Below are 12,804 nucleotides of genomic sequence, written 5' to 3'. Positions count from 1 at the left end.
CATGGTGTTGGATCTTGCTATTGTTGACTTTGGGATGGTCACTATGCATTTGGATAGAAGGATTTCAGAATCTCAGGGCACAAAGGAATGGTTCTTTTTGATGGTTTACAACCCACAATTTAAGAAACAGTGCTGTAGCCAGGTACTGTGGTGCATGCCTTTAATTCCAGTGCTCAGGAGGCAGAGGCAGGCTGGTCTCTGTAAGTTCAAGGCCAACATGGTCTACAAAGTGAGTTCCAGGACAGCCAGAGCTGCTACATAGAGAAACTCTGTCTTGAAAAACAAAACAAAAAAGAAAGAAAGAAAGAAAGAAAGAACGAAAACAGAAAGAAAGTGCTGTGTGTGGCTCAAGAGAACTTACTCTCAAAGATTATCAGGAAAAGGCAACCCACAACCATCCATAACTCCAGCTCCAGGGGACCCAATGGTCTCTTCTGGCCTCTGCAAGTACTGGACATGAATACAGAACACATAACATATGTGTGGGCAAAACACTCATACACATAAAATTAAAATAAATCTTAGAGAGTGAAGAAGTGGTGCTGTAGGAAGGCATATGTGTGCCTAGTGATGCTTCCTGTGTATTTGTTATTTCTAGATTTGACTAAGGAGGAGTAGCCTTTTCCTGTAATATATACTTTGTGCAGTGTGCCTGCTGCAGCATAATGGGAGCACTAGAAACAATGGTTCCAGCCTTTGTCTTCTGAATCAGGAAAGAGCCCAGCTCTGGCCAGTAAAGTACAAGTCTTGTTCTATAACATGATTAAGCAAGGATTTGCTTTCTGTGACTCAATGTGGCCTTATGGCTCTTGTCTCATGGGATATTGGTTTTTCCTGGGAATATTGAGAAGTAGAAAAGAAAATGAGTGCTCAGTTATACCACAAAACTTAGAAATCAAAAAGCATAAATGAGGAGAAAAATCACCCAGAAAATATCAGACAAAGATTTCAAAAGGTTTAATAGGTCAATTTAGCCTGTTCTGTTTCTTCTGTTTACTATCACACTGCTAGTACTTGGTACCTGTAGGTAAGTAGTAGAAATCTGACTTTGGTCATATGAACCCAATTTTCCCTCCTTATCTTGGAAAGGGCATTTCCAAGTATGCATTATTTCTTCCTTTCCTGCCACAGATCTGAACTATGGGCCATAAGGGCACAGGTTTATGGTTAGCTAGCTCATGTATTAATGCTGCAGGAGTACAGGTCATAAGTGGGGGGTTGCACCGTGAGAGGTGCATGTAGGGAAGAACAGAGAGAGAGTGTGAGGAGAAACAGATAGAATTGGGGGACATTGCGGGGGTGTGTGGAAACCTAACGCAGTGGAAACTTCCTAGAATCTATGAGGGTGACCCAAGGATATGGAATCAGAACTGGCCATCCTTTGTAGCCAGGCAAGGCTTCCAGTAGTGGGACTGTGCTGCATTCAGTTAAGTTGCTGGTTGAGAGGGTCCCACAGTGGAGATCCCTAAACAACCTAGGCTGATGCTAAGACAGAAGATCACTCTCCAAAACCTAACAGTGGGACCCCATTGCCGAGAAGAACATCCACACACCTCATTGAACATAGAGAGGTAGAGCTGGTGACTGCATGGAGCTTTCACCCCTACATTCTATTCACTTTGGCAGGATAAGGCACTCTCTAGGCTACGGAAAGAGAAACTTGGACACAACCCAGTCCCAAAACCCCCAACCTATAATCAATCCTGCCTTCAAGATGTGCTAGGGCAACTGTGGCACAATGGGAATGACCAACCAATGTTTGGGCGAACTTAAGGCCCATCCCATGAGAGGAAGCCCTTGCTCTACACTGCCTGGATGGCCAGGAACAGGAGACTAGTTAGCCCAGAGACCTCAGGTAGAACCAAACATGACTGCCAAAAAAAAAGTCAATGAAATGATTGCTAATGATATTCTGCTATATTCATGAACTGGTGCCTTGTCCGGTCATTATCAGAGACGAATTCTCCAGCAGCAGATAGGTGGTTACAGAGACCCCTCCCGCCAGACGTTATGTGGAAAGTGAGTCTAAATTGGAGGTATCCATTGGGTCTCTCCCCTCAGAGATTGGGGTTTCCACCCTGTGAAAGAGGGGGATGAAAGATTATAGGAGTTAGAGGGGATGGAGGACACCAGGAGAACATGGCCCACCAAATCAACTAAGCAGATCTCACATGGGCCCAGAGAGACTAAAGGAGAAAGCACAGGTCCTGCATGGGTCTGCACAAGGTTCTCTGTGTATATGTTACGACTGTTAGCTTGGTGTTTTGTGGGACTCATAACAGCGGGAGTAGGTGTATCTCTGATTCTTTTACCTGCTCTTGGAACCCTTTTTCTCCTATTGGGTTTCCTTGTCCAGCCTCAATATGAGGGCTTTTGCCTTGTCTTCTTGTATCTTGTTGTGTCCTGTTTGGCTGTCGTCTCACAGAGGCCTGCTCTTTTCTCAAGAGGAAACAGAGATAGGTGGATCTGAGAGACAAGGGGGTTGGAAGGAGCTGGTAGGAGTAGAAGGAAGTGAAACTGAAGTCAGGATGTATTATATGAGAGAAGAATCTATTTTATATTTAAAAAAGAAAATTGGGGAAAAAAGCAAGTGAGGAAACTGAGACCTAAAGAGGTGAGGAACATTCCAGTGTCTAGTGGGAAATAGGGTACCTGGGGTTGATTTGATCCAGGACCACCCTACTCCTATCAGGACACACTTCAGAATCTAGAATGGATGTGGAAGGTGAGACATTCCAACTGATAGATTGGAGAAAGTGGTAACAATTATCCATGACCTCATAAAAGAAAGAAAGTATGGAGTGTGGGGTGTAGGTGATCTGAACACATAGAAGTGGATCCCAGAGTTGTAGGGAGTAGGAATGGGGAGCAGAAATTTAATGTATTGTTTTCCTGTTATGTACCAAGATGTAAGGTTGGCAATTCATATACAGTAATTCATATAATCTCCATAGCAACACTAGAAATAGATATTACTCTTCTGTTTTATAGGTAAGCAAATGGAGACAAATGAAACGAGCAAAGAAAATTGGGTGCCTCTCCATTTATGCTGGGGTTAAAGCCAGGGATTTCTATAAACTTAAATATTTTGTTGATTTTGTCACTGTTGTCTTATAGTTACTAATATTTCAAAATGCCACAGCCTTTATCATGTTTAATTAGGGATGAGAAAGTAGAAGTTGAAATACAGTCCTCAAAGGCAAGAGACTGAGATATTAAAACATGTGATTTCTGGAAACCAAGAAAGGAAGTGAAAGTGAACAAGTTGGCTCTGAACCATGGAATGTTCTGGGTTCACAATGCATTCACCTCCACATGAATATGCAACATCTGTCTTCATTGCCATATTCCAGACCTTAGATATTTTGATTTGGCCAGTAAGAGGCAGTGTTTTGTGCCTAAATTTACCAAATGGAAGTTCCTTTGGGAAAGAGATGGAGCTTGCTTCTTCACTCCCAGAAGGGTACCTCATATATCTTCTGTTCCTATCCTGAACCAATTCTCTCTAAGTATGCTTCTTCATGGTGTGACCCTGTCACATGACTGTAGTGGTATTTGTTCTACCCATGACCTTGGGCTATATGGCCCAAAGAAGGTGGTGCTTCCTACCATTTTATGTGACCTCTTATAAGGAATTGGAGAAGGGTCACATGCCCTTCTCCCTGCTCCCGCCTGTGAGGTGGATTAGCTCTCAGTCAGATCAGAGGATGGTGTCTACTCCGTTCCGTATTTCCTCAATTTATATCTTAATGAATTCTGTTACCCATTTAATAGACTCACATGGATTGCTCATAATACATGACCAGTCATTGCCAATTCAACTGATAAGTTTGGGTAGAAATCTATGGCCATATGCCGTCTGTGCCTTTTCTGATCTATGTATATTCTTAGCCAAGCTACATGTGGCTTCCAGCACCCCTCTTCCATCTTACTCTTTCCTCATGTCTCTATCATGTTTCTCTCTAATTCCAATACTCTGTGAACCTTAAGAGCCCTTAGAGTTCTTGGCCAGAGTCTGTCAACCAATGCTGTATCATTTCCAAGTCCCTGCTGATAATCTTGGACCAGCCTGTTCCCTCCAATATGTCTACTTCATTTTTTCTCATTGCCAAGTCCCAATTTCAGAGCTATGGCAGAGTTTACCTTTGAAGGTTATTGGTGGAATCACAGATTCATCTTTTTTATGGTCTTTCTGGTCTTATACCCACTGACTCTTTTCAGCAATGCTATTGTCTGACAGTTAACAGTTTTCAAACTCCACCATCAACTTCACACATATACATGCTGATTTGTGATTGTACTTTCCACTTTGGAGAATTGTTACACTGTGTCCATTATCCCCTGAATGCTTTGCAGTCTTCACTACCAACAAGTAGCAATCTCTATCCCAGGCTATGTCATTCAACTCCTCCATCTCACTTCTGGTGTCAATAGCTGCTTCCTGCTCATAGCCATGGGGTATGACTACCATGTGGCCATCTGAAACCCATTTTCATATTCACTCATCATGGGCAAAAAGGCATAATGCAGTTGGTAATGGAGCCTGGAGTACTGAGTGGAAATGATATAACTACATTGATGAGTTAGAACCTGGCCTCAGCATGAAAATCAAAGCACTAAAATGGCAGTCTTCATTGTTTATGTATAACACTTCAAAAGCTGTACTATTATGGAAGACATCACATACTTTGGACACGGGATTTGCATGGAACCTGATCTGAAAGCCTCCTCCATGAAAACTAGCTTTTATAATACCAGAAGATGCTTTGCAAGTTGCCAAAAGAGGGAATCATCCAATATGACACCTAGGAACCATAGTAATAGTTGCTATGGCAAGGTATTTCTAAAGGTATAATAGTGACACTCATGTTGTGGTGGTAACCAACAACTCTCTAATGGACTTAATGCTTACTCAACATGGGGGAAATCAAGTCTGGTACTGGAAGCCTAAACAACTACCCAGGGCTGGTGAGGTCATAGGTCTTAGAGGAGATCCTACAAATGTCACTTTACTAGACCAGCAATTCCTAACTACATATTAAATATTTATCCTTTTACCCACAGGTAAGTGTAGCTCTCACCCCTCATCAAAGAAGCTTCTCTTTCTTTGCCTCAATAAAGTATCAACTGTGGGATATAATTCTGGGATATAATCCTCTATTGGACTAGGGTCCAGTTAAACCCCAGCTGAGACCACATTCTCGCAGAGCCCTTCCTGTCACATACTGCTCTCCCACTCCTTTCCCTGATTCTATTCTCTGAAACAAGCACTTGCATTTGGGTCCTTGTTTCTGGATCTACTTATAGAGAAACTGATCTAAGAAAGGAGGTGTGGTAATTTGAATGTAATTGGGTCTCATAAGCTTGTAAGGAGTGGCATTACTAGGAGATGTGGCTTTGTTGGAATGGTGTGGTCTCGTTGGAGGAAGTGTGTCACTGTGGGGAAGAGCTTTGAAGTCTCCTATTCTCAAGGTACTCCCAGTGTCAGAGACTACTTCCTGTTGCCTACAAGATGTAGGACTCTCAGCTTCTTCTCCAGCACCATGTCTACCTGCATGCTACCATGTCCCACCATGATGATAATGGACTAAACCTCTGAACTGTAAGCGAGCCACTCAATTAAATGTTTTCTTTGTAAGAGTTGCAGTGGTCATTGTGTCTCTTCACAGTGATAGAAACCCTAACTAAGACAGGAGGTATCTGTATATACTGGGAAATAACTAAGCTTCATTCTGAGTGTTCTCTTTGCATCTGATGCACATACAACAGTACCTGGGACATAGTAGAAACTTCATGGTTATTTATAGAAAACAAAAATGATAGACAGCTGTAGGCATCAAAATACAACTGGTATCAGCAAAAATTCCCCTTCTCTCTCTTTCATTTTTATTATTTTAATATTTGTTATCATTCATGAAACACCATTATTTTTGATTCACTATTGAAGATATTCTAGATATTAAGCATATTTAAGTACTTTATTCATTCAATCCTCACTATAAACCTTAAAAAGTAGATGTTTTATAATTCTTACTTTGGAGGTGAAAAAATATTGAGACCTGAAGTGATTAAGTAAATCTCCCAAGGCAATACGACTAGTTTGTGGCACAGTCTGCATTTAAACACAAACAATTCAGTCCCGCAGCCTGTAGTTACATTATAAGTTCCTGGTGATTATTGTAACCAACTTTATCCTTTACAATAATTCAGCTGTGCCACTCCATCTGTCTAGAAAAGAAAACTCCCAAGTATGGATTTCTGCATACCTTAAATGATATCAAGGATGCCTAGAAACACGTCTAGATGTTTAGACACTGCATTGCAGTTCACTTTAATTTCTCAAATATTTTAGTGCATCTTTTCTCAACTCAATCAAATCACAAAGGAAGTTTGAGGAAGATAGATGAAGACTTGCCATAGGTTGAAAGGAAACTAAGCTGATACACAGAGCAATGGCAGGCTTCAGCTTCTGCTAGACTGCCAAACCTGAGCACATACCCTCTTTCCCACAGTTCCTGTCCACCATGACTTCTTCCTATAAACCAATGATGTTTAATAAGAGCAAGGCAATATTGCATGCAGAGTACAGACTGTAGGTTCAGATTAATATGTACCTCAAACATTAGTTCATCGTTATACACATGAATCATAGGAAAAGTCACTTAATCTCCCTGATCTTTGGCTTCTGTCCTTATAGTGGAGTTGCTAATAAATCCACTTCTACCTCTCAGAGTTACTGACTGGGTTCATTAACTCAATGGAATAGCATTTCCTGGCACATAGGAAACAGTGGTAGCTATTAGCACCTCCTCACAATGATGTCCTGACCACATTGTTCTGAGTCACTTTGAGGTCAACATTAATCACCTTGTATGTTCTTAATCAAGATCTTCAGTTTTAACAACAAAGTGATTGAGTTCTCTCTCCCAAAAGATCTTGACATTACAAATAGGAGTCTCCTTTAATCCCTAGTCTGTGTTCCAGTAAAAGGTAACTATTTTCCTAAGGTCTTCCAAGAATTACTGAACACAACTAATCCATGTTAAGAAATCACTCTTCCACCTTTCTGGATTTCTCCTCCAGATTACCCTTTTTTATACCACACTAATTTACTGGCTTATCAAATATATCACATAGCATTCATTCTATTGCCTTTTCAGAGTCAGTATGAGGAATTCCAGAATTCCTGTGTGCATCAGTTCTCACATGCAGCCTGAAGAAACCCATACAAAATCCTCTGTAGCTATTTTTAATGTAATGCTCCTTTGAATGTACACTATTTATTAAGTTCATAGTTCTTTTTTCAGACTTAAGTTTTATGTGATTAGATATAAATAGTGCAATTATTAGTATCCAACTGTAATTAAGTCAAAGGTTCATGAAATATTTTGAAATTGATCCAAAGATTCATGAAATACATTTTAAATTGGGCCAGCAAGATAGCTCAGTGAGTAAAAGCACTTGCTACCAAGCCTGACTTCCTGAGTTCAATCCCTGGAACCACCATGATGGAAGGAAAGAACAAACTCTCCCAAATTTTCCTCTGACTTCCACATTCAAACTGTGGCACATATGCACACCTATCACACACACACACACACACACACACACACACACACACACACACACAAAATATATAGATATATACATACACACACACATATATATATGCATACATGTAATTTTTAAGAATAAAAAAAATTGAAATAGGCAACATCTAATAGAATTGTTGGCCAAGGAGCCCCACAGAAACCTCCAAACAGTTTAGACTGTTTTCCAGTCTATTGGTTGCTCTTCACAAACTGATGATAAGTCCCTACTGCTGAAGACAACACCTTCATAACTCACTGAACATAGAGAAGTCAACTGGTACCTACTTAGAGCATTCACTCCCACTAACTAGTGTCCATGTTATTACAAGGTACCCTGCATTCTACCAGAGGAGAAAGGTAAACGCCAACCCATCAACAAATCCTTCCATTTATGATGGTAACCTGCCTGCACAACATTCTGGTGCAACAGGGGCAGAAAAGTTGTAGGAGTAACCAACCACTGTCTGACTAGAATTAAGGCCCACTCCATGAGATCTAGCACTGCTTGGGTGGCAAAGAATCTGAGACTAGATAGGCCATGAACCTAGGGGGAAAGCAAATGCTACTGTTCTGCTAAAGGAATGTAGCTTTTAAATTACTCCCGATGACATCCTGCTATACTCAGAGATCAGTGTCTTGCTCAGCCATCAACAGAGAAGCTTCCTCCTGTAGTAGATGGGAACAAGTACAGAGATCCACAGTTAGTGTTCAGAGAGTAAGACACCTTGGAACACTCAATCCTATAAAGGATGCATTCATCAAATCCCTCCCCTCAGAGCTCATGGGACTCTGAAGGAGAAAAGGCAGAAAGATGATAAGAGCCAGTGGGGATGAAAGACACCAAGGAAACAAGGCCTTCTTGACACAGCAGGACTGACACACACAGGAACTCACAGAGGCTGTGGCAGCATGCACACAGACTGCACAGCTCTAAGGTAGATGGGGTCCTAGGGCTGAAAGAGAAAGTTGGCCCCACGCCCCTATCCCTAACTCAGAAGCTGTCTCCAATAGATAGCCCCTTGAAAAGGAAAAACTTCTTTTTTCCAACAGATCCTCATTGGGAATACAAACAATACTTAAGGGCTGCCTCGATGTCCAGCAATCAATGGCCAACACAAACTCAATGATATTTTTGAAGGCTTTTTGTCTCACAATGTTTTGTCTGCATTTTTCCTTACAGAATTTTTGCTTAATTATTATGGTTTTGGATATTGTTTTTGTGGGTTTTCTGCATGTGCAAATGTGTGTGTCTCTGCATCTATATGTGTTTCTTGTGCTTTTTCTTTGACTCTTTTTTAAAAATCTGTTTGCTTGTTTGGTCCTATTCTCATTAGTTTGTTTTTTTATACCTTATTTTATTTTTTAAGGCCTGTTTGTTTTCTAAAGAGACAGATAAAGAAAGGGTGTGGATTTGGGTGGGTAGGGAAGTAGGGAGGATCTTGAAGGAGTTAGAGGAAAATAAATTGTTTTCAGACTATATTGTATGGAAAAAAAGTTATTTTCAATTTAAAACAGAAAAAAAACCAGAAAACTTGAGAGCTAGGCTCAGTAGATAATGCACTCACCACCTAAAAGCCAGGTGCTGTAATCTCAGTCCTGGGAGGCACAGACGGCTAGATCCCTAGAGCTCATTGGCTTGGCAGTCTAGTATAATCAATGAGTTTAGGATTCAGTGACAGACCCTACCCTAAACAACAAGAGTTACTAAGAAAGACAACCAATGTGTCAACTCCTGGCTTCCACAATCAAAAGCATACATGTGCACAGATGCACACAGATGCACATACCTATATGAACATGAGGGGGGTCTTGGATACTCCCACTCAAAGTGACAGGAATATGGTAGGAGAAGATGCAGGAGTAGACATCCTGTAAGAACCTCAAGTGAATCTGTTTTGGGTCTGGGTCCTGCTTTGAGCCCTGAAAGCCTCCTACTGACCCAGTGACCAGTGCAAGGCATAATGAGGAGGTCTAGTCCTGAAATCCTAAAATAAATGGAATGTCATGAATGACCTCCAAGAACTGTCAGAACCTAGTTCCAAAATACAGTGACATACAGAACTAGAGTTGTTCACAGCAGGTTCATTCCCTTCCTTGGCAAGCTTTGTTTGTAGAGCCATCCGGTATATATTTGTTCCTTTCTCACCCCAAATCCCAACATGTTTACTCTTGGTAACAGCCTGGGCTCCTCATACAGCTTTCACCGGCAATTTGAATTAACACTACTGACTCCACCAGGTTCTCTGGAGGGTTAAATGGGACAGAAATCTGTAAACATGTCCATCAAATATTAGCTGCTCCTGAAACAAAACATCTCTCCTTTTCACCAGGCACCACATTCCTATAGCGTCGCCCTTGGTCTTCATTTTCAAAATCCTCCTAATTATCCCAGGACAACCTCCATCCTGATCCCCTGCCTATTGAGATTCCAGAACTACTGATCATATCTAATGATAGGCAATTAATATGGAAATCATTTCAATGTGAATGAATGAACTTGATGAAACAGTTTATTAAATGATTGGCTTTCCTCTCCCGCGACCTACTAGACATTGATTCAGGCACAAGCCCTATTGATTTTCCTCACTCACATCAATTCCTTCACTGCGACTATCCCCAACCTGTAGATAAATCCCAATTATCTCTGTTATATCGGAAGCTAAGCTGCTTTCTCTCCCTCTTCTCTCCTGCCTCAAACCTATCAAATCACACTGCTGCCAGGTCCGTCGGTGTCAGGAATGTCTTTTTCCAGCAAGGAAAGCAACATAGATATGGGAGAGGGTAAGGTGGATAGTAGTTTTTTAAAAAAGTCATTTCCTTAAGAGACCAATTGCTAAGTCTGTGAACTGGGAGGATAAATGAAAGCTACTTCAGAGGTCCCTATAAGTAATAAAAGTCTAAATACTGTCAAACTTTCCTCATCCAGCCTCAGTTTACACACACAAGGCAGATTTTTCCATATTCAACCTCCCTCTAATCAAGCCCCATCTCCTTCTTGTCTCACTCAAGATGATATTCACTTTAGTTTATTGTCGTCTCACCTACAACTAAACTATAAAGTCCTTAAAAGTCTGAGTACCATCTCCATCATGAATGCAGTTCCAGAGACTTGTCAAGGCCTGGCATACAATAAGTACCTGAAAAATGAATGAAAACAGATCAACTCTGAGTATTACAATAATTGATTGTTAAGGAACCCATATGCGGTGATATTTTAATTGTGCTAAAATGTGACTTTATTTGTATGTTAATAAATAAAGTTTGCCTGGAGATCAGAGGTCATAGTGAGCCAAGGACAGCAGTCAGGCAGTGGTAGCCCATGCCCTTAATCCAATCACATGGCAGGCAGAGTCTCTGTGTGTTCAAGAACACAGTCAAGCTTGGTGACACGAACCTTTAATCTCAGTACCAACCATAGAGACCAGGAGGTCTGTATAGACAGGCAGTGACAAGAAAGTCACGTGGCTGGGCTTAGAGCCAATGAGAAGGCAGAACAGGAAAGCAATAAAAAGACAAGTCACACAGGGAGAAGCTCTGTCTCAGGGGAAGCAACGGCAGCAAGTGGTAAGCTAAAGGTAGTCTTGGCTCTTCACTAGTGCTCTGATCTCTTGGGCTTTTAATTCTGCATTTGGCTCTGTGTTTCTTATTTAATAAGACTGTTTATAATTTTGTCTACACCCATAGAAAATCTTCAAAAGGTATCAAACTTGCAGCTGGGTAGTAGAAGTGTGTCAGATAGAGAAGGAAAGAAAAACGTGTATAGAAAGGAGAGTGGTGAAAAACTTGCCATGTCTCCTAGCCACCAAGAGTCTAAAGACTGTTCATTTCTAACCCTCAATGCTGTGGACAAACATATGGAGCATGGAATGTCTGTACAACCAGGGATGTCTTGACATGAGTATGTGTGTGCACGTATGTGTGTGTGCTATTGGGAATCCAGTCCAGAGCAACCTAGGCAGCTTGTATCTGACCACTTTTATTTCAAAATAAATTGCAGATTTTTATTCTGCGTGTAGTCTGTGACTGAAAGTAGCAGAGCCTAAACTTTCTAAGATCTAAGATAATATAGCTCCAAGCTTGAGCTGTCTAAACCAACTTTCTATACAGCTTTCTGCTTAAAGCAAATTTTTTCCAAGACTTCCTAAACACTAACCTTGAGGTTGGGCAAATAAGCCCCACACATAGTGAGATCTTCAGGTACCTGCTGCTGTCTCCACTCAGCTCTAAAGGCACTCTAGGATGTCTTTACGGAGTAGCCCCCAGATGTTCCTCAGGCCAATCATTGAAGGACATATCCTCTGGCTTTCAATACCTTTCCACACAGAGGGCTGACAGGTGTACACAGCTTATAATCCCAACTACATTCCTGCAAGAATGCTTCTCCTCTGCCTCCTGGGTCTCAGTCCTGTCATATCCCTTTTAGTCGCTTGTTCTTTCCTGTCCCTGCACACTGGGGCCCACAGAGCCCACCATTTCAATCTCTTCCCTTTGGCCTCTTCCAGGAACATCCTGCCATGTAAGAACTCTTTAGGTAAAGGGGCTTGTTAATCTGGGCTGAGATTCTTCATAAGTATATATTCCTTTCCATGGATTCCCTTGAAGAATTATGCAGTTTCAGGGGTAGGGATGCTCATCAAATTTTTATAACCATTCTTCTTCCTCAAGACAGACTTCAGCCAGATCAGATCCCCCATCATTAGTCTCTAATAAGAATTTCTTGCCTCTCTGAAGAAGTCCTCTTGGATGGAACTATCTATTTTTTGTTCAGAGACTCACAGAGATAAATGCCATTTATTTTAATATCAGATTATTTTCTCTATTGGGAAATATTCTCTACTGCAGCTTTAGTCTCTTTTAGCATTCTTAGTACAAATGATTAACAGCTGGTCATCAACTTCTGTTAAATGGATTTTTATAAACTCGAAGAAAGTCTCCATGCTTTCATCACTGATATGATTTACTTTATGTAAAAAGTCACTTTCTGAATATGCATAAGCAAATCAGAATATAATTTAAATACCCTACAGGAGCTTACTGTTTAAAGAGACAAAAAATGTGAAATATTACATAAATTGGACTGATCCTCATCCTTCAGCAAAATGATGTATCCTCACAGTAACTCTGCTTTTTTATATTCAGAGTCTGCCTTTCCTTGGGTGAGGGACACTTGAATTTGCTGCTGCTTTCCTGATACAATTGTTTACCTCTGCAG

This window comes from Peromyscus californicus, unplaced genomic scaffold (assembly GCF_007827085.1).
Source record: "Peromyscus californicus insignis strain IS unplaced genomic scaffold, ASM782708v3 Scaffold_14__1_contigs__length_90479793_seg_2, whole genome shotgun sequence".
NCBI classification, from domain to species: Eukaryota; Metazoa; Chordata; class Mammalia; order Rodentia; family Cricetidae; genus Peromyscus; species Peromyscus californicus.
This window is presented reverse-complemented; position numbering follows the sequence as displayed.